Source organism: Vicugna pacos, chromosome 17 (assembly GCF_048564905.1).
Source record: "Vicugna pacos chromosome 17, VicPac4, whole genome shotgun sequence".
NCBI lineage: Eukaryota > Metazoa > Chordata > Mammalia > Artiodactyla > Camelidae > Vicugna > Vicugna pacos.
The window spans coordinates 42,806,367-42,831,870 of NC_133003.1; the positions used below are offsets into that span (position 1 = coordinate 42,806,367).

General features: G+C 34.2%; 1 long non-coding RNA gene across 1 annotated transcript in view; it reads right to left on the bottom strand.

Moving 5' to 3' along the window:
• Positions 1-25,504, bottom strand: part of LOC140686604 (uncharacterized) — an 85,929-nt gene that overhangs the window by 47,534 nt on the left and 12,891 nt on the right. The window lies entirely within an intron of this gene.

Here is a 25,504-nt window from a genome sequence, read left to right on the forward strand (position 1 = left end):
ATAATGGAGTGATTGAACAAGGTGATATTTAAAGCTGTTTTCAATTTTAGAATATTATGATTATTTAAACCTCTGAGTTACCTCTCTAGATTTTAGAGTTAAAAATTACCACTTGCAATTCTGGGATCTAAACGTGGTCTCAAATTTCATATATGATCCCCAGGGCTGATTTTTTTTAAGTTTAACAAACAATATAGCAGAGAAATCCTTCAAACTAAATAAAAAAGAAATAATTCAACACTAGAGCCCAAGTAACAGTAAAGTAATCAGAGTCACACATTATAAACTACCACAGCAAAATAATTAATCACTTCCTTAAAAAGCTGTATGAAACCTAAGACTGAGATTCCAAATGGAACTCACTACAAGAAGCAGCCAAAGCGGTGCTGTAAAACTCTTTAATATTCAAATTAAACTTGAAGTATTTTGTACCAGACTCAAACAACTGTAATTAAGAGAAGAAAAAAAAATGGATGAGAGAATTACTAGTAAGATTCAAATTCTGCTTTATATAGTACAAATAACTCTAAAGTATGCATGTAATAATTTTAGCTACAAAGAATATTACACAAGTAACACACTGGCTCCCAGGAATGCATAAGCAGAAGTGTTTCAGCTCTTTCTCTTTTAATGTAGTATCATAGATTCATTCGTAGTTTGCAACTGCACCTTACAGATTTAGTCAAAATAAACCAGGCCCTGAAGAAGCTGTTTCAAGTATTACTAACTTGGCAGGAGTTGAATAGTTTATGATATGTGCCTATTTATAGCCCAATTATCTGAGGCTACAATAGGAATTAATGTATCAGTAAAATCTTGCCTGGAAAATGTTATATAGTCTACCTAAATTATCATTTATAGATTATTGCATCGTATTTCTTTTCGCTGTATTCAAAAGTGGCCTTTAAATAAATAGACTAGAAAATTGTCTGCTGCAAACTTGCAACAATGGAAATAATGGAAAACAGAGTTAGGGACCATCTAACTGTTGTAAGCTAGGGGAAAAAAACAGCCTACAAAAGTAAACAGAATTTAATGTCTTTCTGAGAAACACCAACAGAGTAGTGAGATTTGTTAGCAAAAGTGAACTTTGGGGCTCTAGCTTATAAAATAAATATGAATATGGAAGCATTCAATTAACTTGTTTTCAGGTCTCCTTTTCTATTGATTATGTAAGCAGCTGCTTTCGAGATAATCAAGTAGGCTGGATGGTCAAGATGTATAAAAGTCCTGGATCAATCAAACAATTTTCCTGGAATAAAGATGCCAACAGATAAAAAATAAATAAAATCAAAACCTACAGCTAATTCTTTTTTTATGGTGTTTTAGTATTTATTTGGAATTCAGGAATTCCTAAAGAAGTATTAAGTTCTTCTTGGAATGTTTAGAAAGAAAATAGCAAGGTATACTGTAGAAAATATGCAAATCAAATATGAAAAATCTGGATTAGTATCTTAATTGAAAGCTCTTTTGCAGTGATCATTCCAGTGCATGGTCCTCATTTTATACAAAAGCAAACTGAGACCCAAGCATCAAGGTTAGTACAAAAAGTTGAGCATGTGAGTCTGAATTAGCAAAGACCCCTATTTTTCAACCATGGGAATAATTAAAAACGTCCAAGGATATTTATGATCCTTACTATCAGTTAAGTTCATGGTTCCAGACAGTACTTGTAAGTAGCAGTTATTCTGATTTCATGATATCACATTGATTTTTTCAAAACCTTTTAACATGATACAGTTTGAAATTATGCATAGGAATAGTTCTGAACATATATTGAGTTATTCATTCTTGCATTCAATACCTATTTCTTGAGCACCTCCCATCCTCAAAGAGTCTAAGGTCTAGAGATATAAACGGAAACCAGGTTATACAGTCATTGCCCTCAGAGAGCTTATAGGGTGATTGGAAACAGACAGATATTAAACACATAACCTTGATAGAGTGTGATATACACTATGATCAGGCATTATATAAATATGTGCCATAACCCAGTTTAGGTGGTCATAGAAGTCTTTCTGTAAGAAGTAATGTTTAAGCTAAGTTCTAAAGGACAAATATTTGTAGTTAGAAACCAAAAGATAATGATTGAGTGTGACTGAGGACACTGAACTCCGTGAACTATTAATGTGTCTAAGTGCCACACTCATTTACTACAGCATAAGAGTATGACTAACATTTGAGCTACTTTATTTACTGAACTCTTGAACTTCTCAAAGCCAATCAAAATTGGTCCTTTAACATAACTGTTTTCAAAGCTTAAGGGGAACTGTTGCCATTTTCACATGTCAGTGATTTTTAGGAAGTGCTTCATGTTGAAATGAAAATCTATTCAATTACACAGTAAATCACATTTGACAAGAAACACATTATGAAACTAAATGAAAAGAATTATTTAGAAATACAAGAATTAAAAGAATCTTAAATGGGAGTGTGAATTTTTTTAACTATTAGGTTTTTTTGAGACATTGGATTTTAATAAAAGGATTAAATGCTGAAGTGTAAGTAACCAAAAACAGAATGCCATGATAAACAGCTTTCTCTACTTGTTTTAACATCTTCTAATGTGAATAGGTAGATTAGATTTTATAGCAGAATCTAGTTATGAGGAAAAAATGTAAAAGTTGATCCAGCTAAAAACATCTATTTCCTAACTTGAACACAAATATAGGCCTCCAGTGTATTACATAAATATTAAAGAACTTTTAGTAATACGGCAGCTGGGCTGATATGGAATGATATCCCCCTGCCCCTAACAGTACATAGAAATTCTGGATAAAATATAACAAAAACAACTGAGTATTGGCATCGTCTATCTATAAAGAGGAAGGAAAGGAGGATGAAAGGGGAAAGAAAAACAAAGAATGAAAGAAGAAAGAAGGAAAGAACAGAAAATGAAAGGAAAAGGAAAAGGAAAAGGAAAAGGAAAAGGGAAAGGAAAGGAAAGGAAAGGAAAGGAAAGGAAAGGAAAGGAAAGGAAAGAGAATTTCAAGATGATGCCAGTAACAAAGAAATTATTCCAAGTGGTAAAAAGTTTCCGTTGCTCCAAGTCTCCCATAGTAGGAAAAAAGAACCCACTAAAGATGAGTTTACAGTAAAAATCACAACCAAAAAGTATGATCCACTGTGAGGCATAATTAGCAGAATCAAGCACTAGGAGTTTGGTACCCCACAACCCAAGGCTGAAATGTAGAAAAATATTAAAATAATACTTTATACATGCTACATTTTTCTGAAAAATAGGAAGGTTTATGAATAGCAATTAAAATAATAAAATGTTAGGTTGGAAGAGGTAATAGTTTTGGAGAGGGGGCTGTAGCCCAGAATAACAAAGTGAAGTAAGTCTATACAGGTAGCAAAGAATAGTTCCAAAACTATGCTCTTTCAATTTTGACAGCATCTGATTCCAATTTTAAGACAGACTTTCTTTTGCTGTAGTCACATCCTACCCATTTTGCCATTTCTGTGCACTAATATATCTGACAATCCTGTCTAAATTGACACAATTAGTATTCTTAAATTTATTTCAAATGGAGATTTTATATCACTAACACAAACAGAAAATCCCTGGTTGCCATAAATAAAAGGTAAATGTAAAAATATATACAATGAAAACATAACATTATTTTAATAATATAACATAAACAAGTAACATACAAAAGTAAATATAAGTAATGATCTAATTTACAAAAGATGTATCTGAAAATAAAGTCCCCAATGAAAAGGATACAACTCTGTGGGAATACACTTGACATACCGATCTTAGTTGTAAAAATGATGAAATAGTAAATTGACAAGGTGATTTCTTTTTCTAGCTTGGTCTTAATGCCAAGCCCTCATTTATATACTTATACTTTTATACTTATTATTGTTATTATTATTATTTTGGGACTGACTACTATGATGTAAGTTCTAACCAGAATGATAGCATTCTATTCAGTAACACTTTACTACAAAAGCTGTTTGAAGCAATGTAAGATCTGATTTTTCTCTGAACACATCAAGTTTGTGGAGAATTTTTTTTCAAGTTTCAGGAAAAAAGTGTATTTTATCTATTCATTGCTGTCATTCATATTGGGAAAGAATGTCCAAAGGGAATATACAGGACTGTAAAAGATTTAAAATTAACTGAATGAATTAATAGCTCTGTTTTCAGATGACCATATCAACCCCATTCATGGTAGTTTAAGCATGAAAAGCATGGCTCCAGTTTTTCCATTCACATTTTTATATACTGAATACTGACAAAGCTTGCTTTGTACAGATTAATTTCAGTTTTTCAAATGACCAAATATATCAGCAACATATGTTATCTTAATAATGCAATTCTGCAAGTGAACATACTAAATGATTTTTCTCCAAACAAACAAACAAAAACTATTAATAAGAACTTTTCTATGAGAAGTCCAATTGGCTTCAGTATGAAATAACAGCTGTTGGTAATCACATTGTTCATAAAGCAGAAGTGGAGAAAGGCCATGTTAATATTGTTAATGGCTTCACTGAGTACTACTCTTAAATCTTCATTCACTTCTGGGGCTTTCCAGGGACAAAAAAGTCAAGACTGTGATGAAAATGTTAGTGCCAAGTGGTAATTGTGAATAAGTCATATAACTTCGTATTGAAAATTTTGCCTTAATTTTTTGAAGCATGCTAATACTTTAGTTTGAATTTCCCTGGAAGCAGACTCCGAAACTACTACCCTTTTCACGAGACCCAGATGGAAAGATACTTCTCTTTCAGAATCTTCTATTTAAGGAGGTATTTATGTTTTGGAGAAACTCTAGCATCAGTGTACCAAAAGACATGATAAACACTGCCTGTAACGGCATTGTTTATAACAGCAAAATCTGAAAACAAACTAAATGTCCAATGAGATAAGAATATATAATAAATTGAAGTATATTTTGATGTAGCTTTGGGAATGAATGAACAATTGTTATATGTATCAATGTGAATACAATGTATCAAAAATGTTGCTTGATAAAATGAACTTAGAATACAGAGTATAACACCATTTATATAAAGTATAGAAATAATAAAGACTAAAGATTATTTTTTAATAAACTGAAAGCAAATAGTTAATGTGGCAGATGCAGGCAATAGTGGTAGAGTCACAGGGAAGTATTACAGAGGAAATAAAGAGTGTGACAACAAGCTAGGAACCACAATGAGTCTTTGGAGTTCAGCTCTATAAGAAAACTCTGAAATAAGGTGCAAAACACAATCTTTTGAATCATTTCACCAGAAGGGAATGGGGGCTGGATATTTATATGTGAACTTCTAAGACTTATTGGTTGAGAACTGCTCTCAGACACTGTTGATTCTCTGACACTATGTTCTACAACACAAGCATGGCTGAACAGCTTTCCGTGCTTTTGCAAAATGCCTTGGGCTCAGAGATACATTTACTGGCAGTTGGAAATTGCTGGAAGTGCACCAAAATAGTAAGGTCTGAGGAATATGAGTGGGGCACTGACAACATCTGCTAAAAATGACAAATGATTTGAGTAATTAATGCGATTTAATGATTGATCTATGATGAATTCCAAAGAAAACACAGCATAGATCTCAAATCAAGGCAAAATTAAAAAAAAAAACATACATATTTTTCAGATCAGTAATATCTTAAATGGCATGGTGTTGAAAAGAATGCTGTAATGTATACTGAAATTCTATATATTAGAATCTAATAGAGCAACCTATCTTGTCTCTACTATCGATTCTTCTTAATTCATAGTAAGATGCTTTGGGGCATCAAAGAAACAAAACCCCAACTAAAATAACTTGAACAATAGGAGATTCACTATCTCACATAAAGGATAAAGGAATGGTTGATTCAAAAGCTAAAAACACCAGAAATTTCTGAGGTTTATTGCTTCTTTAGCAGATGGAGTTTCCCTTCCATCCAGTAATCCAATGATTACAAACAGTATTAACTCATAACTGAAACTATGCCCAGTGTAAGAAAGACTTACCACTTTATATGCACCTCTTTCTAAGAATGAAGGTCTTGTTCCAAAGCACCCAGCACAATGTCCATCTCTTTTGTTTTTATAAAATTTATTTTTGTTGAACTATAATTCATCTCATAAAATTTATATGATAAAATTCACCATTTGCAAGTATAAAACTCAGTATTTTTTTTTATATTCACAAGATTAGGCAGCCATCTAATTCCAGAACATTTTCATTACCCTACAAAGAAACCCTATACACATTAGTATTCATATCCAGTCTCTCCAACCCCATCCCCTACTCACAACTAATCCACTTTATATCTCTATGGATTTGCCTATTCTGGATATTCCATTAGATGGAATAATACAACAATAATACAATACATGGCCTTTTCTTTCTGGCTTCTTTCACTTAGTATAATGTATTTAAGGTTAATTCATGTACCAGAACTTCATTATTTTTTAAGGCTGTCATAGGAGGAAGAGGGGGAGGAACAGCAGCATTCAGTACATTCAACAGATGCGTGTTTATCTATTGATGAACATTTGGGCTGTTTCCATGTCTTAGCTATTCTGAATAATGCGTCTGTGAGCATTTGCATAGAAGTTTATGGGTGAACTTAAGTTTTTAATTCCGTTAGGTATCGACCTAGATTTGGAATTTCTTAGTCACAGGGTAACTATACTTTTTTGAGGAACTGCCAAGATGTTTTCCCTGTCATACATGACTGTTCCATTTTCTCTACGTATTTGCCAATTATTGTTAGTGTCTGCTTTTTCCAATTTTTAATTTTTAATTTTTTTAGTGGGAAAAAGTGACATTGTTTTAATTTGCATATCCCTAACAATACCGAGCAGTTTTTCATGTATTTATTGGCCATCTGTATATGTTCTTTGGAGAAATATATATAAATTATTTGCCTATAGTTTAATTGTGTTATCTTTTTATTGTTGAATGGCAAATTTTCTTTGTATATTCTAGACACTAGACACTTATCAGATAAATGATGTGCAAATATTTTCTATATTTCATGGATTCTATTTTTACTTTCTTTGTAGTGTCATTTGAAACACAACATTTGAAAAATAATTGGATAAATTCCTATTTATCTGTTTTTTCCTTTGGTTGTTCATGTTTTAGGTGTCATATTTTAGAATCTATTAATAAACACAGGTTCATGAAGTTTAACCCTATTTCTATAGTTTTACAATGCCTACATTTAGGTCCATTTTGTGTTCATTCTTGTATACAGCAGAAGATGCACCTTCACTCTTACATGCAAATATCCAGCTGTTCCAGCACAATTTCTTGAAAAGGCTACTTTTTCTTTACTGGTTTTGATATCCTTGTTTAAAATCAACTGGCCACAGTTTATTTCTGAAAACTAGACATTTGAATATTATAATGAAGAAACTCTAGCTATTAATTCATCAACTTGCAGTTTTATTTTGCTTTTTAATTTTTTTTAAAAGACTGTATTTCTCGTTGTGTATGATGACAGTAGTCTCTTGTTTCTTACCTTGTGTTCATGTAGTGTTTTGACAGGGATTTTCTTAAATGCAAGGAGATAAAAAGAAATACGCAAAAGAAAAAAACACCTGCTTCAGTCTTTATACCTCAGCTCTGTGCCAGAGCACTCCCTTAACACTAAGCCAGTCCTGCACTGAGCCTAGGGTTTAGTTTAAGGTAAACGTTTAATGTCTTCACCAATTTTTTCTGAGTGTGCATCTTGCTTTGGGCAAGCTTTCAAAATTGGCTGTCTGAATTCCCCATGCACGTACAGTCCTTTTGAATTTCTTAATTTCTCAAAGAAGTTCTCTCCAACATTTTCTTCTGGGCCTTAGGCAGAATGTTGTATGTTTTGATTACAATCTTTTGCCCCAGATATCTGTGGTTTGTTAGTTCACTTGGCAATGTTTTCAAGCAATGCCCACCACTTTCCCAGCCTGAATTCTAAGCTAGGTAAAACAAAGATGGGTGCCTTGTATTAACTGTTCAGAGAGTCCATACAAAGGTCAGAGTAGACATACATAATGATTTGTGATTAAGGGTTTCTCTATTCCTGCCAGAACAAGAGATCACAGTTTCTACACTGGAAACACAGGCTTCTCTCTTCAGCAGTGGTGCCATGCCAGGGATTGGGTAGGACAAATGCAAGTAAAAATTCCACAAAATATTCCTATCAATTTGAAGTTGTCTTTCTTTACTCAGTGTTTTCTTGGTGTAAACTTTTGACTCTTTTCCAGGGTTCTGACAAAGTTGGAGCTAAGTTTTTGGATTTCAATGTTTCAGTTGGAGAAGAGAGCTGCCATTTTGTTGATGCCCCTCCCCCTTTCTATTATTTGGCCAAAAGTGCATCAGAGTGGTTGAGAAAAGCCAGAATTTATTTGTCAGATATTGAGATAAGGCCATCCAACCCAAAAGCACATTGTTTTAAAGAGAAGTATAATAGAGACCACCTGTATCACCATTACTTAGTTTTGTGTGCAGGAAATTTTGTCCAGGAATGAAATTAATTTAGACCACCTAAGTTAAAATGTCTTAGATGTGTTCTCTGGAGAACCTTTGCTCCAAAAGGATAAAACTATGTACAAATACTATTTTCCTCAGGGAATTCTTGATAATCAGTTCATCTGAATTAGGAGTTTATTTACCTGAACAAACTGCTTGTTTATCAAACAACTTTACTTATCAAGCACCATTTAAAGACACTTACCTCACTATACCCATTAGTCTAAATTATTATCACAAACTTTTTCCTATCCTAATAATTTTTCTGTCTGAAAGGCTTGCTTTAAAACATCTGAATTCAGGCAAAGTTCTGTAAATACACAACTTACGATCTTCCCCTTCTGAGAAACTGGTAGGAATCTATTAAGATAGTGTTCTCATTTATCATGTAGTCTTTAAAAAGTTAGTTTTGACTTATTAATAGGTTACATAGTGATACTTTAGTGAATTCAACATTAACCAACTGTGTGTATACTACAATGTGAAGTAGTTATGATAGATGTTATTGAAGTTTTGAAACATCGAAGAACATGTTTGGGCTCAACGTATGCCTGTAAGTTTTAACACCTGCTTAATTTGGACTCTCTAAATCTGAGTACTTCCTAAACTACAGTGTGTATATTATAGTCTTCACCTGCTCATTATATTGCTTTATGTATTCAAATCTAAAACTCATGTCTTGTCTTTATAATATCTTTGGTCCACATAAAATTTACAGATTCTCAATCTTTGAGAAACCTAACACAAGATTCTCTTATGAAGGATCAGCCACTCAGCAATTATGACCAATTAGCAAGCATCACTGCTTGAGTCATTCAAATTTGCCAAGTAAATTCCTAGAGAGTGTGATGTGGGTTATATAACAGCATTTTTGTATTTATAGATGTAATCATCTATCCACTGAAGACAGTGGAATAAGTGGCATCTTTTTGCATTCTGAATAACCAGATGGATAGACTTGGAGGATATGGCTGAGGTACTTAAGAATAACAGCTGAGCTCTTACATATATTTTAATTTAAGCACTATGTTTACTTAGCCATTGATTTCCTTTCTTTAAAATTTCCCATTAGAGTTTTCCATACCCACTGGTCAATTTCAGCATCTCCTGCAAAATTATTGGGAAAAAAATCTTTGTTATAAGAAAAAATGTTATCAGGCTGATTTTACTATCTTACTGTGCCTCAGTTTTCAATAAGGATTTGAGGTATATTTACAATGATCACCAAACTAACACTTCCATTGATATTTGTAACCATTAATCTATTTATTAGTTTATAGAAGCCATCTTATAGTTAGCAGGATTTTAGTTTGAACTTACTCCACCAATTGTTGGAAAGCTGGAAGTCTGAATGCACATATTACTGATAAAGGTGTAGTTGAGGTGGATGGTGGACATGCTTCAAAGAGGTACTTTTTAAAAACAGTTTATATATAGAAAAAGACAAATCCAAGATTACCACTTCTATTACTCATAGTCAGGTAGATAGACCATCTATACTCCAAGAGATGGGAGATCTAATATCTGAAGTAATTGAATTAGCTACCCCCAACTGTGGGATCCCAGGATGGTAGGATGTTGCTTACAGAATTGTGATATTTGAGCTCTTTTTTCCTTCCTAGTTTTTATAAACTAGCAGAGAGGCTTATGATCTTCAATGAAGGATATAAGAGCATCCTCTTTGGGCTAAACTGAACCACTCCTGAGAAGATACATCAAAATATTGATACTGATGAGTACTGAATGAAATATAAACAAATAGCCATTTTAGGAACCTCTCCAAGGTGGAAGATGACTAAATGAATAAACTTAAAAACAAAAAAAACTAACTCAGGATGAACAAGATTTTATAGAAAGTAGATTATTTCAAAAAATGTATAATCAATATTCTCAGGTAAATCCCAAAATAAGAGCAAGGAAGTTTTGCAAAAGCTATACAAATTGCAATTAGAAAATAAAATAAGATATTTTAAATTAAATAAATGATTAAATAAAATTAAAAGTATCTTTTATTTTTGAAAGATATAAGTCTGTAGTATTTTTTGGAAATTATGGGGATGTAGATCTATATAATAATGGTGAATATGTAAGAACATTGAGTGAATGGGTCAGGCAGTCCAATATACTGTAGGAGAGACTCCAGAAAAGACAAGAGAAAAGAATAAGAAATTAATAAAGAAATAATATAGGAAAAAAATCCCAGAGTTGAAGTAAATAATTCTCCACATTAGAAGGATCCACCAAGTATCCACAAGACTGAATTCAAAAAATTCTTTCTGTGGTATATGGTCATGATTTTTTCCCCCAAAATACTGCTTATAAGAAGAAGACGCCAAAATCTTTCAAATACTAAGAAAATTTCATGCAAAGAATTGTAAATCAGCAGGGAAAGAGACCCAACATCCACTCTGTTTAAGCTATACAATACTGAATCAAATGTCTTAAAAAAAATCAGATTGATTGATTCATTCATCCTAATGAATAATATGACTGAATATAGATTTTATAAACTGAGTAAGAATAATGTTTTGAGATAGTCAATGTTATCACAAATTTTCCTTCTATGCCCTGTTATTGGATTGGAATACAAGATGCACTGAAAAAGTAATTTAAAAAAAAACCCCAAAACCCCACAAAAAACAGGACAGTGAAGGCATTAGATCCAGACAGGAGAAGATCTATTGCAGGAGCAACATCAAGAGAATTTCCAAGACATGGTCAAAGGAAAACCTGTGATAATATCTGGACAACAGACCTTAATAAAAACAACTAGTATAATTTGGAGCAATGAGAAAGTGACTCCAGAGAAGATATCTACAAAGGATGAAAAAGGCAAATTGAGATTTTTGGACTATATGAATATTGAATTGAGAGCATTTTTATAATCACAGTACCCTATGACTTAATAGTGAACAAAAGTGGTCATGGTTATTAAAATATCAAATATGGCATTAACTAAAGATTATGATACAGCCGTGTTTGGAGAACAGAAATAGGGAAAGTAGACCATAGTAGAGCTAAAATCCTCACCTGCCACAGTACAAAACTGAACAAATATCAGTCTACAGATAATCCACTAAGAGACAGCAATATGAGCATGTTATTTGGAAATACAGAAGCAAGATCCAGAAGAAGGTTTCTTCTTTCAAGGTTGCGGTGAGGGTTGCAAGAATTTATGGATTTTATTCTAAGCTCCTGGTAGCACTATTTAATTCTGTAAAAAAAGTTTGTTTTACTCTGATAAAATATTACTTAATTAAAATTATTTAACACCATTATATGTACTTGGCTCCTATGATGGATGTTAAGAATAAAGCCTTGTCTTCAGAACACTTTCCAAAAATCCTGCAAATCTTTCAAATTTCAGTAATCTTTACTCTTTGGGTAGCATTTAATTCAAATACTACTGCAGAATTTTTACAGAAAGACATCGCCATATGAAACTTCATGGAACTGAATTAAAGAGCTAAAAGCAAGACTCTCAAATTGCTTGGGTCCAAATCCTGGATTCTATATCACATCTCACTGTGTGTCTGAACATTTAATAACTTCTTTGTACTTCATATGCAAATTTCAGGTGATTTTTACTGTCTGTATTGTGGATTTGTCACCATTTCTATTTCCTACTTCTTTGACAAGTTAAGGAGATAATGTACATAAAGTGCTAAGCATAGGACTTGGACTTTTATAGTTACTAATGAACTTGATAATGAGGATGATGATGATGACAACAATGAAAGGGGGGATGGTGGTGATACAACTGCGTATCAAGGAAAACATTCATTACTCCTCAAGCCTCCTCAAAAGTGAACAACATTCCAAACCTATATAATAACCTCCTCTTTCCCTAATTTTTTTATAACGTTTTAACTAATAATATCATGTTCATTGTCATCCAAATGAATGATAACTTAGCAACCAATCTTATAAGGATAAAAACATCTGGACCCTCCTCATAACTGAAAGTGAAGTTATTCGGGTGTGTACATTTTCACCATTTTTAAAATTTTGGATGGAAGTTTTTGTTAGATTCTGTTCCCATCCAAGTCCATATTTTTCATTTGCTTTGACCATTCTACTTCTAAAAACATGAATCTCTACTTAAAGTCAAAAGAGACTCTATGCATGAGAGATGAACAAAATTGTGAAGGTTGGGGAAAGAAAGGTGCCCCCAAAGGGTAGATTAGATGGTCAGGAGTGGCTCAGAATGAGGCAGATTAATTATCTGTTTCTACCATATTTTCCACAAAACATTAGAAGAGGGGAAAGGCTGAACATCAATGGTTCTTTGCCTAGTGATATCCTGTCCTTGCCATGTTAAATAAGGTTTTCTTGAAGGGATATCACTATTCTAAGGCAGTAAATTCACAGGAAAAGTGCAGCAGACATTGTTGCTGCTGAATCTTGTTTTTAATTACTGAATGCCAAGGGAGGTATGAGGAACAGAGAGTGATTTTTAATTTTCTTTCTAGTTTACAAATTTAAAAAAATAATAACTTTTAATCATTTACAGAGAAGAAAGAGTCACACTAGTGTAGTAAACCACCTGAAAATAGAATTTTATCCCCCCAGTCACGGTTCGAAATAACTTAGTGTTTTTGATATGACTGCATATATTTTGAAGGCTGATTAGAGACATTTCAGATATTTAACATGTTGTGAGCCTCTTTTGGGCTTGTTTATTGTCTAAGTGGCACTTAAGAAATTTAGACATAATCCCACTCTAAGCCTGAGGCATAATCAATCTATTCAATAATTCCCTCTATGTCTTGACCTCATAAGGTCACCCCACTGTTGATAAGTCTTGGTACAAAGCCAGTGATTCAAAGTTACAGACAGCTGGATAAGCTTGCTGCATGTAACGGAGGTACCCATGTAAGCGCTTCTTCAATAACTTGACCTTGAAAAACTTCCAAATCACCAACTTGTCAGTGGCCTAAAGAGGGTCACTTCTTTAATATCTGACAGCTCCTGAAACGTCTGTTTCTCTTGCTTCTCTCTAAAAATGATTAGAGGTAGAAAGACTTGGGATTCTTTTTAAGTATATAAGTGACACTGTGATTCAACTCAATGTAAAGACTAATAATACAATTATCTATTAAGATTCTAATATTTTAGCTGGTTTTTATTGCCTCTAATGACAATCTTCACACCATAACATCTCTCTTGTCAATTCCATATGAAAACTAATGTAGAACTAGCAACATACATTTGGGATTTTTGAATTCACAGGCAATACTAAAAGTTCAATAATTTTATGCTTAATGAGAAAGTCACAATGATATTTTTAACTGTGTCTTCCTTGTCTGTGAATCCTGGTTATTGTTTCTTGTTTTTACGTAAGTTGCTGGTAACCAGTATAGTTACAAATTAGTCTCCAAAGTAACTAAGTGTCCTGAATAAGAAATTTTGCAATGATTTTGAAAGGCTTATCCCTTTTGAGTGTGTCAACCATTGGCTTCTGAATTTCAAAAACTTCCTGAGAAGCAGCAAGAGAATTATAACTACATTTCAGGCACAACAAATAGCCATGTCAGCTCCCATGTCTGCATGAAAATAAACAAATGCTTGGTAGGAAATAACCTATTGCATAAGATCACAAAGGAGTTTATCTTCAAGAAAACAAGATTTTTCTAATAGAATGCTCCATTCAAATGACTCTAGTGGTGCAAAAGAAAGGTTTCTACCTACAGAGTTTTCAATTCCACCAAAGAAAGTCAAGTGTTTTATGAAGATTGGGATTCATCTTTAGACTCTCTTTCATTCTGTCATTTGAAAACAGGGTTATGTGTTGGAAAGATTTTCACTTAACTTCTCAGTGTCTTAGTTTGACTTCCTGGATGCGTTCATGAACAAGTGGTGAAGAGGCAATGGTGTTGAATGACTAAACATAGTAGACATAGGGACTAGTGACTCCAGTGACTTTGATGCAGAAAGACACCTTAAGGAAAATAGAGTTCACCTTCTTCATCTTGAGTAGTTAGGCCTCTTTTAGTTGTAAGAAACTTAAATCTAACCCTAACTAACTTAAAGAAAAGAGAAAGTAATTGACTCATATAGTCAAGGAGGGATATGAGGATAGTTCATAGAAATGAATAAAGAACCAAAAGACTGATGGATTCAAAATTTAGAACCCTGGGTATAATGGCTCCAGGATTTTTCTTCTCTCATTTCTATTTATTTTTGTGTGCTGGTCAAATTTCCTTCTACTAAACATAAATTAACAATAACCACATATCAGGAACTCCAGTGCAAAAAAAAAAGCACATGGTGTTTCTCAATCCATGGATAAATACTGAACTGAGGAAGGATTCCGATATGTCCATCCTTTGGGCCAATCACCATTGTTTGGGATATAAGTTCTAACAGTTGCCAAATTCTATTGTTGATCCCTATAACTAGGATACTAACTAGTGTCAATTATAGGAGTAAGAACAGAAAATCTAGCTGGACAGGAACAGAAATAGCTAACACAGCCACAGGCACTATTCCTTGCTGCAACACTTGTATAACATTCTTATAGGTGTCCCTCCAGGATCAAATTGGAAAAACACTGGGTATGTTGAAGAAATCACTAGATTGGGGAACAGAAGACCCAGATTCATCTCATCTCTGCTTCTGAACAACTTTGTGATGATAAAAAGGCCATTTTGTAGCTTCTGGACTTCATTTTCCTCGTCCGTAGGGTAGCTTCAAGCTTGGTATTCTCTCACGTTTAATTTCCATAAATAGAAATTACTACTCCTGACAAGCACATTCTGTTGTTGGAGAACTCTAAGTTTTATTGATCTGAATTTTGCGGCTCTTATAATATAGTACAGAGATTAAGAGTGGATTCTGATGTCACATAGCCTTGAGTTTGAACCCTGGTATGTGATACCGAGCAATTTACTCAATCTGTCTCTGTATCAGTTTCCTCATTTGTAATGTCAGGGTAATAACTGTACTACTTGGTAAGGCAGTTCAAAGAATTTAGTTAGAAAATGTATATAAAGTATTAGGTGAAGTGCGTAGTACATATAAGTACTGAATAAATATTATTCATTGCTGTAACTATTATTACTGTTCTCATTAAAAAAAAATTCCAACAACTAATGTTAGTCCTGCTCTCACGAGCCATACAGAATTAAAGAATGTCTCTAGAGGAGACCGATCTAGATTTTTTTTTTTGTCTCCCATCCTTCCTACTTTATCATAGCTCTTTATTCTTTGGTAAATAGGCTCTTCAACACTTCCATACAGGGTACAGAAGATGTCATTCCTTTCCAGTTGTCCAAGGTCAGAGATGAACTGCTCTGTCATTTTAATTGTATTTTGAATAATTTATAATCCACAGATATCATAACATAAAAATTTTTTTTAAAAGTAGTGGTGAAAGGCACCTGGAGAACATGGATTTAGGGATTGTAGAAGCAAATAATTGAGCACAGACAGGTCACTTAAATATCTAGATCACATAAAAGTACTTACATGGGAACTGACCCAAGTACTTTGATCACCTTTTTTTGCATGATGAAAATTGCTTTTGATCATTAGTTTTCTGGCATATGCTATTGTCTGAGAGAAGGTAATAAAAGGTGAAAAAATAATTTCTATTTTAAATGATGTCTTTGAATTGCCAAAACATCCCATCAGCTGAATCAAAAATTCAGTCAAACTAGTTCAGAATCATGTAGATAAAGTTTGTTTGTGAGACAGGCATTTTCATTGCCTGTCCCAAATAGCTTGTTTTTTTCTGTGCTGTTTTCTTCTTTCTTGAACTTGTATACTTTTATGAATACTGCTATCTTAAATTAATTTTAACATAGATATTCAAGATGGAAATTCTTATTTAATTATCCTTATAACCTCAGAAGATAGGTAAGGCAGGAATTACAATTATCACCCTCATTTTAACAAAGTAATTTGCTCAAAGTCACCCAGATAGCAGGTGTCAGACAGAGACTAGCACACAAATATTATAACTCTAAGCAAGGGTTCTTATTAGTAGAAAATAGTGTCATGTGTTCCTTCTATTTGTCTTAGGTTGTTTGAGATTATTTAGACAAAGCATCAGTATTTAGGTTGCTCATAAATGCATCTAAAGATCAACAGAACTATGCCGGGACAATTCTAAAATGAACATTCAAGGGCTGGTATCCCCTAGAGTTCAATTATCTGAGTTAAAAGTGTTTGTAATAACCGATCTTGGTATACAGCTGGCAAAGTTCTCTGTTGTGCGTTTCCTCTTCCCATCACCTTTTTGTTTCTATTACAACACTCTAAGGAGTATTAGTAATAAATTAATTATTGCAAAAGCACATATAGCCTCTAGATTTATGTACCGGTAGCCATTAGCCACAATATGCCACAGTACATATGCTGTTTCCCTATTGAAATACCAATCAGGTAGAACTAAGTAATCAATGTTCAGAAGACATGCTGGGGATGGAGTTGGGGTGAGGCGGAGAAGATGCATGCATATTCATTTGGGATATTTAACTCCATAAGGCATATTACTAAAGAAGAATAAACTTATGGAAGAACTGCACACAGCTGATTGCAACCATGACACTAAGAAATTGGGAGCTGTTTTATAAATGTGTGTTCCAGTTTAGAAGCACCCTCTCTTAACAACAACCTTCTTTTAGTACTGGCATCTTTGGCACTTGATCCACAGAGGGAAGTAATTAAATTTAATAGACACAACCCTCATTTTGAGGATACCCTCCATTTAAAGTAGCGGGGGAGCATAATTAAGTCTAATAGAATCCATGGCTTGAGAATGAAGATACACTATGAAGCAAATACAGACCAAGTCTACACAGTACCAATTACCCAGTCAACCAGGGTTACAAACTGTGTTCATGTCATATTCAACAAAAGCAAAGCTTGAGGGTTGAGATGTGATTACTTGCTTATTTATTTATTTAGTTTAAGTCACATTTATAATTGGAATTGAGTGAATATAAATCACAATATTATGATGAGCTTAACGGTGACACATACACCACACAAAGTGAAGAAGTGAAATAATTAAATGGTCTTTCTAAACAAAAGAATATATTTTAAAACCTATAGATATTTAAATTAGAAAATGTATAACTTAAACGATCATAATTGTCTATGTTCCCCTTTCCAGTCTTACACAATCTACTCATAAATATATTTGAAATGAAAGAAAATCATTTGGATTTATAGTTAGATCATAATATAATATCTGTTGTCCTGTCTGTTATGGATAAAGTCAGCTTGATGCGATGGAAAGAATCCTGACCTGAGGGTTGAGTTCTTACTTTGTATTTTATTTCATTTATGATTTTCTTTGTCAAATATATGTTGAGTCCAAAATGTGCCACTAAGCATGGATAGAAGTGGGGAAAATAATTAAATGAACAAGATTCATGTCTCACCATTGAAGACTGTGTAGAATATTGGGAGAGATAAATGTGTAAAAACAATTATGGTTGAATGCATTTAATATTAGAACAAATGTTTATAGAACATGTTGTAAGACATATGGGAGGGCATCTGAATCATCCAGACTGAATTAACTGGAAAAGAGGTAATGAATGAGTTAATATTTTTTTCTGGGCCTTAAAGGATGATAATAAAAAGCCCAGGGAATGGCATTAGACGTAGAACAAGAATATGCATATGGGTATAAATAAGGGTCCAAGACATTTCTCTGAGATGCCAGTGTATATGGAGGAAATGAGGTAAAATGAGAGTGGGGTTGGAAGGCTCTGGTTGTTCAAAGCAGGCGAGATTTGAGGTGAAAAAACATGAGGCCAGACAGTGGGCAGCCTTACAGGATGTGTTCAAGAGTTTGATTCTACCCTTGTAAAATCTTTTAAGTCAAGAAGTTATTTATATTCTATCTATATTCTCACCTAAACTGCAAGATCTTTTATTTTTCCTATGCAAACGTTATGCAGTTCACTGTGTGTTGAATATATAGGAATGAGAAAATAATTGTTTATAATCTGTACTCAATTTTATGTCATAATTTTGGACTTATGACTTAAAGAGGATTTTAATGATTATGACTTTAATAAATTTGTCATCTAATGGCATTCCTGGAATATGTTTTTGCTCAGAAGTATCAGGATAGTATAAATTGACCATATTAGAGAAATATTAAAGAAATAGCACACATGTCAAGAACCAGCAATGTAGGAAGCTCTGCCTTCAGAAAAACTGGAGAAGGGCATGTAGAGCTTAACAGAAGGCTGCGTGTTAGGAAGAAATAATGATAGAAAAACTCAAGGAGAACTTAGTCTCTAGCTCAGGCACTGGTACAATCTGGCTGTGAGGACTGACATGCCACTCCATTCCTCTAGGTTTTATTAATTCTGCAAACATTGCTTGAGTACGTACTGTGTCTTCAGACACGCTGGGGCATGAAGCAATGATAGACATAGTTCATGACCTAATTGTGCTTTCATTTAATGAGCTAAAGTCAGCAAGGATTCTTTGAGAGCAAGCAACAAAAACCAACTTGAGCTCCCACCAGCCAAAAATGACCTAATTAGAAGGACCCAGGGTAGGCTGACAGACTTGAAGGGGTAGCTGGAAATTCAGGTTTCAGAAAGATTAGAGACGAAAGAGTTCCAAAAAGTAGATAACAGGAACTAGGGGAAAATGGATTGCGTGCTGTGGGGATCAGGGAAGGAGAGATTTTACAAAGGAGAATTGAATAATCACAAACAGAAAAGATAATGGATACTGAACAGGCAAATGGGGAAATGTTTGTCCCCCAAGTACCTCTTATTCTTTAGGCGATTTCTAAGCCTTTAATGAGTTATAAAAGTCCTACAAATAAATATAAGATCAGGATTTGGTGTTTCCCATTTTTTTTGGTGTACTTTCTTTAATATACAACCTTGCTTTATGTGAATAGAATCTCATAAATAAAGGAAGACAGCTTTTATCTCAAAGTGAAATGAAAAAAATTTAGTGGACATATTTTTTTTTCAAAAGAAGAGGCCATGATTGTATTTAAAGTAGTTCTATAAATAACCATTCTGCAATCCACTACACCCTTTAGGGAAAGAGCAAGGCTCAATTCTATAGCTAATTGAAAAAATATCCTTCTTGAGTTGAGATAGTTCCAAAGACATTAATTTTCATGGATTTATAAGCTCTCAGAAGCTGCAGGTTTAACATGGGCTAGCTGAGAGACTGAGAGACGTTTAATTACTGACTCTGGTCATTGTAGCTACAATGTTAGTCCTCTATTTAAACAAAACGACAGTGCTATCAAAACCAACCTGTAAACCTTTATTAAAATCATCTTTGGTGATCAGCTCTTTTAGGAAGCATTGTCTTTAATTAGACCTAGATTTGAAAGACGGAAGGGTCAGTGAAAAAAAAAAATGAATCATACCCCAGCTACTTTGCTACATCTTTCTTTACAAAGTTCAATTATTTTTATCTAGTGCAGCATAAGAAACATTTGGCAACTGATTAAAACAATTCTTAAAGCAAATTATAGCACTGTCAGAAAACAAGAAATCAGAATGTCAAAACACAAGGACATTTCTATGCAAAATGTCTTGCAAGTGTCTTTGACATACGATTTCTGTCTGCTTGTTATATTAGTTTCATTAATTTGGTCTGCATCAAGCAAAAGCAAAAAAAAAAAAAGGACTTCCATACATTTGCTATTTGAAATAAAAATCCTCAAATGAATAATATTCCCAAAGAAAACCAAAGTAGCCATGTGGGGAAATTTTATGCTTTAATTTTATACAAGCTTACTCAGCACTGTAAAAATCTATGTACAGGTTTATAGCTGTACAGATTCCCAAATAACTGCATTTTTTTTTACAGTAAAGGTCCAGCTATAAAATTTCAGCTACTACTAATATGTAAATGCCATTAAACATGGATTTTATTTATTGCTTTTTGGGAGAGCCAAACATAACAATATGTTATTTGTAATATATCCAGTGTACATTGTAAAAAGTGAACTTATGAGGTACATAGATCTGATTCATGCGATCTAAAATATATTGTTATTTTGACTGCAATTTAAGTGTTATTTATACACTGTTTATAAAACATTACAGATTTCTCTCCTCCTTTAAAGCGAAAGAGAAACTCATTAGAGATAGGCATTATAGAAAGACAGACATTATAGAAAGAAAGATTAGCATAACACATATGCTAATAATGAAATAAGGTTATTCACAAGAAATCTGGCTTCTTTTCAAACAGATTTCCTGTCCTATATCAAAATTCAAGCACTATAGTCTTGGACCCAGCCTTACAAAGTCAGTTAACTGACTCTATACTTTGCATAATATGAGTGCTTATTTTAGTGAAGCAAAGCCTCGACTATCATACTTGCTGGAAACATTTGTTGCAGTGTACTGAAATAAAGAGACATGAGAGCAATCAGTCAAGTGTTTACTGAACCCCTTAGAAGTGCCTGGTAAAAAAACTATACACTCATGTTCACAAATTTTATAAAACTGTGTCTTAAATAGACGAACAATTCAAATCATGGAGTTTTATAATTGTATCTACCAAATTGGCAAGTATTACAGCATGTAAGCCAGATTTCTCTTAAATAATAAAACCTCAGTTGGGAAGGATTATGAAGTAGAATAGTGGTGATGATGATGATAGACAGATAAATAGAGTTTTTTGCCTCAGGAAATAAAGTTTCAGAAGGAATTTGGCTTTGATCCAGAAACTCAAATGACGTAATCTGATTTACTCTCTTTGTCACACACATACCTGCACACACACACTTCTGCCTTCTTTGGTGTTAACGTTATTCTCCAATACCTCACTCACTTTATGTAGCTGACCCCCAAATTCTAGGCTTACACATTTATATCTTAGCAAGTATCCCTTGTGGAAGAGGGCTCATCTCTGCTTTGAATAATTACAAACGGTTCTACTATTGAGACACTTTCTTTTTAACTCACTTGCTTTCCCTAACTGTGGCTCATGGGGACGGACTGGGCTGGCAGACATCATGGGTCTGGCTCTGGTTCCATAGATGGAGGTCAGCCTTTCCTAAACCACAGAGAATGAGAATAGAGATAGATGGCTCACAGGAGATGTCAGTGTGCTGATTTCAGAAGAAGGGTGCAAAACTGTAAGCAAATCGAGCCAGTGTCCACAGCTGGTAAGAAACACAGTGGAGAAAGAAATTTTAGGGGAAATTATATAGTATAACATCAACACCGGTCTTATGGTCTTCCTGTCTGTCTGTTAACTTCAACTTTCACATCTACAGATGTCATACAACTCTTTAGTGGTCACTAAACTACAGCATCCTCCATTCATCAGAATTCCCTTCTCAGATAACTAAGAGAAGTCAGGGCTTATGGCCTAGGATGACTTACTCAAGACAAGACTTGGCATGAATATGGAATGGAGGCAGCTTAGTGCGGTAGGTTTGGAGAAACGAGAAGCTAAACATCAAAATTTTAGACCCCATGTTGCCAACTCGCCACCAGACAACTTTATCTACACAAGCCCTAGCATGATGAATTCAATTATTCTAAAGCTAAACTCATTCACCGTGTCCTAGGCTGAAATGCTTCTCTTTCCCGTCAAGTCAGTTATCTTCTAACTTTCCATTAAACTCTTTATAAGTCCTCCCTTAGAAGCCTCCCTAAAATGTCTTTGACAAGATATTCTTTTTGTGTTTAAATTTTGATGAGGGCTTGAATTCACTTGTAACAGTGAAAAGGTTCCTTTCCATTTCTAACTTCTGGTTGCCTAGATCCTAGTGTAGTCAAACATTGTTATGAATTTCCTGTAAGTTAACCATATATGTGTGTGTGTGTGTGTGTGTATGTATACAAAAATACAAACTTATTTTAGCCTAAGTTAAGTTTTGTTTGGGGTCCTACCTTTAATACTTTGCAATATATCTTCTTCAATATATAGAATATTTTAAGTCAGTTTAAAATAAAAAACTTGAGTTTTTAAATGGATGCATAATATGCTACAGTATCCATTCACATAATACATAGAACCAGTCCTCTTGGATGAGCATATATTTCCAACATTTTTGCTATTGTCAGTAATGCTGCAATAAATAACAGTGTATATATGTATCATGTGTCATCTAAGTTTTAAGAGTATTTTATATATTAAGGAAAGTAGGTTCTTGTCAATAAATTCTAGATATTTTTATCCATGTATGTAATTTGCTTTTGATGTTCTTGGTCATGCAGAATTTATTTTTATGTACATAAATATACCAATTTTTTTGTTTATGAATTTTGAATTTGATATCTTAAGTAAAAAGGTCTTTCCCACTCTAACACTATTAAGGAACAAAGCAAAACAAAAAATTCCTATGTTGTCTAATACTTTTATGAAAACACACAGCAATGCTTTGAATACCCTATTAAAATGATCTCATTCTGCTTTGTCTCTGCTTCCCTGATAGATTATAAACTTCGGCATGTTTGTAGCCTCGTGGTCCTTGTTACCTTGTCCCTAACCATCTCTCAATAAATATTTGCTCAATGGAAATGAATTGCAAGCATTGTTCTTTTCAAATCTCTACAGGAATGTGTATAATAAGTAGGAGGTTCTCTTGTGCAGATTTATTAAACAGACTATAGAATCTCTCTTAGGTAAAAATTGATAGTTGAGCATAGAACTCTATTCTATTAAGGACTGTGAAAGATAAGCACCTTGACCTACTTTCAAAAGGAAGAAATGGGTGGATAGTTTGTAAAGAAGAAAGTTTTAGATAAGAGTATGGTTTTGAATTCAGACAAACATTCTGAAGTCTTAGTTTTACATATTGTAGCTATAAAAACTGGGGCCAACTTCCAAGTAATGTGCAATTAATAAAAACGTCTCTAAGACTCAGTTTGCTCATCCATGTAATAGGGTTAATGGGCCTTACCCAATTTAGTCTCTGTAAGGAATAAATGAGATGATGTAAGCAAGCCATTTTTTTTAATTGAAATGATATTCTAACTTGCATCCTTTATAAAAACTCCTTTATAACACTGGATACACACTTTGCTTCACAAGACAACCTCACAGTGCCAGATAATTACCATGCATGACATTTAGGGGATCAATATTACCCACACGTTGATGATGAAGCCATTTCAGAGTTTGAACCAAGTTGTGAATCAACACTGACTCAAAAACAGATGCGTTGGAAAGTCCCCAGTTGAATATCAAGAATTTGTAAGTCCTCAGAAGAGAAATTGACACTATATGCCTTCCACAGCAAAGTATCTGTGATTTAAGGAGATGACTAAACACAGATTTTTTGTTTGTTTGAATTTAGTGAACCCTCTGAAGTGTTTTGGCAGAATTTTGGCCTCATTCTCATTACCAGTCTACTGCAAAAGAACAAAGTTGGGCGACACAAAGAAAGTTTAAGAGATATGGTGCTACTGGCTATATTGATGAAGGGGCTGTGCACACAAAGGGATTTTTGATTGGCTATAAGTGAGGCTCTGGTATATGGGAGGTTAGTGGGATTTATGACTGATTAAAATGAAGACACAGGGTTGAGACAGGCCAACTGGTTTGGAATTTTTCATTGTGTGCTTAGACATTACCCAGGGCAGTGCATTTTGCTAGGGTAAACACACATCAGGGAAGCACGAGTAGGAAGATGCCTAAAGGCTGGAAGTTTGGGGGTTGCAGGACCTCAGCAGACATCAGTTGGCACTGCAAACAATAGGCATGTCTTACTTTATACAATCAAAGAAATCAGCTACAACAGATCAAACCCCCATAATTTAGTGTGTATAGACAATTAATCCATAATCCAATTATTGTCTCTGCATTTTATCAAATTAGTTTAACAGTGAAGGCTCTGTACTTCCGACGGCTTTTGGTAATGTTCTGTGAACATGCTTACTGCCTTATTTTGAACAAAGTAACAGGATTCAGGAAATACTATTTGCTGAGATCCTACTTGAAATCTTATGTAAATATCTCCTCCCAGCTCCCTGTTTACTAACAAACAAAACAAAATTCAATAAACAAAACAAAACCAAGAAGCCCTGAAGTGCTAGTCCTATCAGAACTCTCCCTTTTAGTGGAAATAATTAGGTCACTGAAAGACAGGCAGCTCCTCACCTAGGAGACAGACAAATTGGAAAAGGCCACCATATTTGTGAGCATTTCAGGAACAGCACACATAGGAAAAATGGACCTGCAAGGAGAAAACTATTTTTTTCAATTCAGAAAGGACACTAGACCAAACTCTAAACCATTCAATTTAATGCTATCATGAAGAGAAAGAAAGTTAAAACCAGTCTGTGTGGGCAGGTGTGCAATAAATTTTAGGAGAAGGTCAGATGACATACAACTTCTTATTCAAAATGTGTGTGCGTGTGTGTGTGTTGTTCTTTCTCCTTCGCTCTGTAAGTTTCTGACTAATACTTCCAGCAGTTTTCAGTTCAGCAATCTTTGGAATTTGTTGAGAGAAGGCAGGAACCATGCAACAGGGTCAGAAGGGCTGAATTCACTTCATGCTTTCACTTGGGTGACTAGGTTAGCTGTCCTAACTAAGGGTTGGAATGGGAGGTGGAGGTTTTGACTCTAAAGTCATAAATCTCAGCAGTAGAAATAATCAAATGGGTTAGTTCTGTTTCCAGGGCATGTCTGTACATGCCCTCTGCCCAGTTTCCAAGTATAACGTATCTCCTGGGTTTTCAAAGTCAGGCACAAAAGCCACAGTTTAGAACGCAAGCAGTGACCCTGATCATTACTGAATGAAGTGCTTCGTTCTGTACTGTCCAGAAATACCAGAGAGTATGTTTCTCTGGTTAATAGACACAGCGTTGATTTTGTTTGGCTCTTTCATTTGGCTAGGCTAGCAGTCCTTGAGTGCAGGTGAATTGGTTGCCTCCCTCTTCCCCAAGGAACATCTGGCAATGTCTGGAGACGTTTTTGATCCTCACACTTGACATCATGTGAGTGAAGACCAAGGACTTTCCCTCACCACCCAAATGTCAATAGTGTGAGGTTAAGAAATCCGGGCCAGCCTCTGGGTTGAGCGCAGATTCAGATAAAAATTTAACCAAGCTTCTTGAAATGA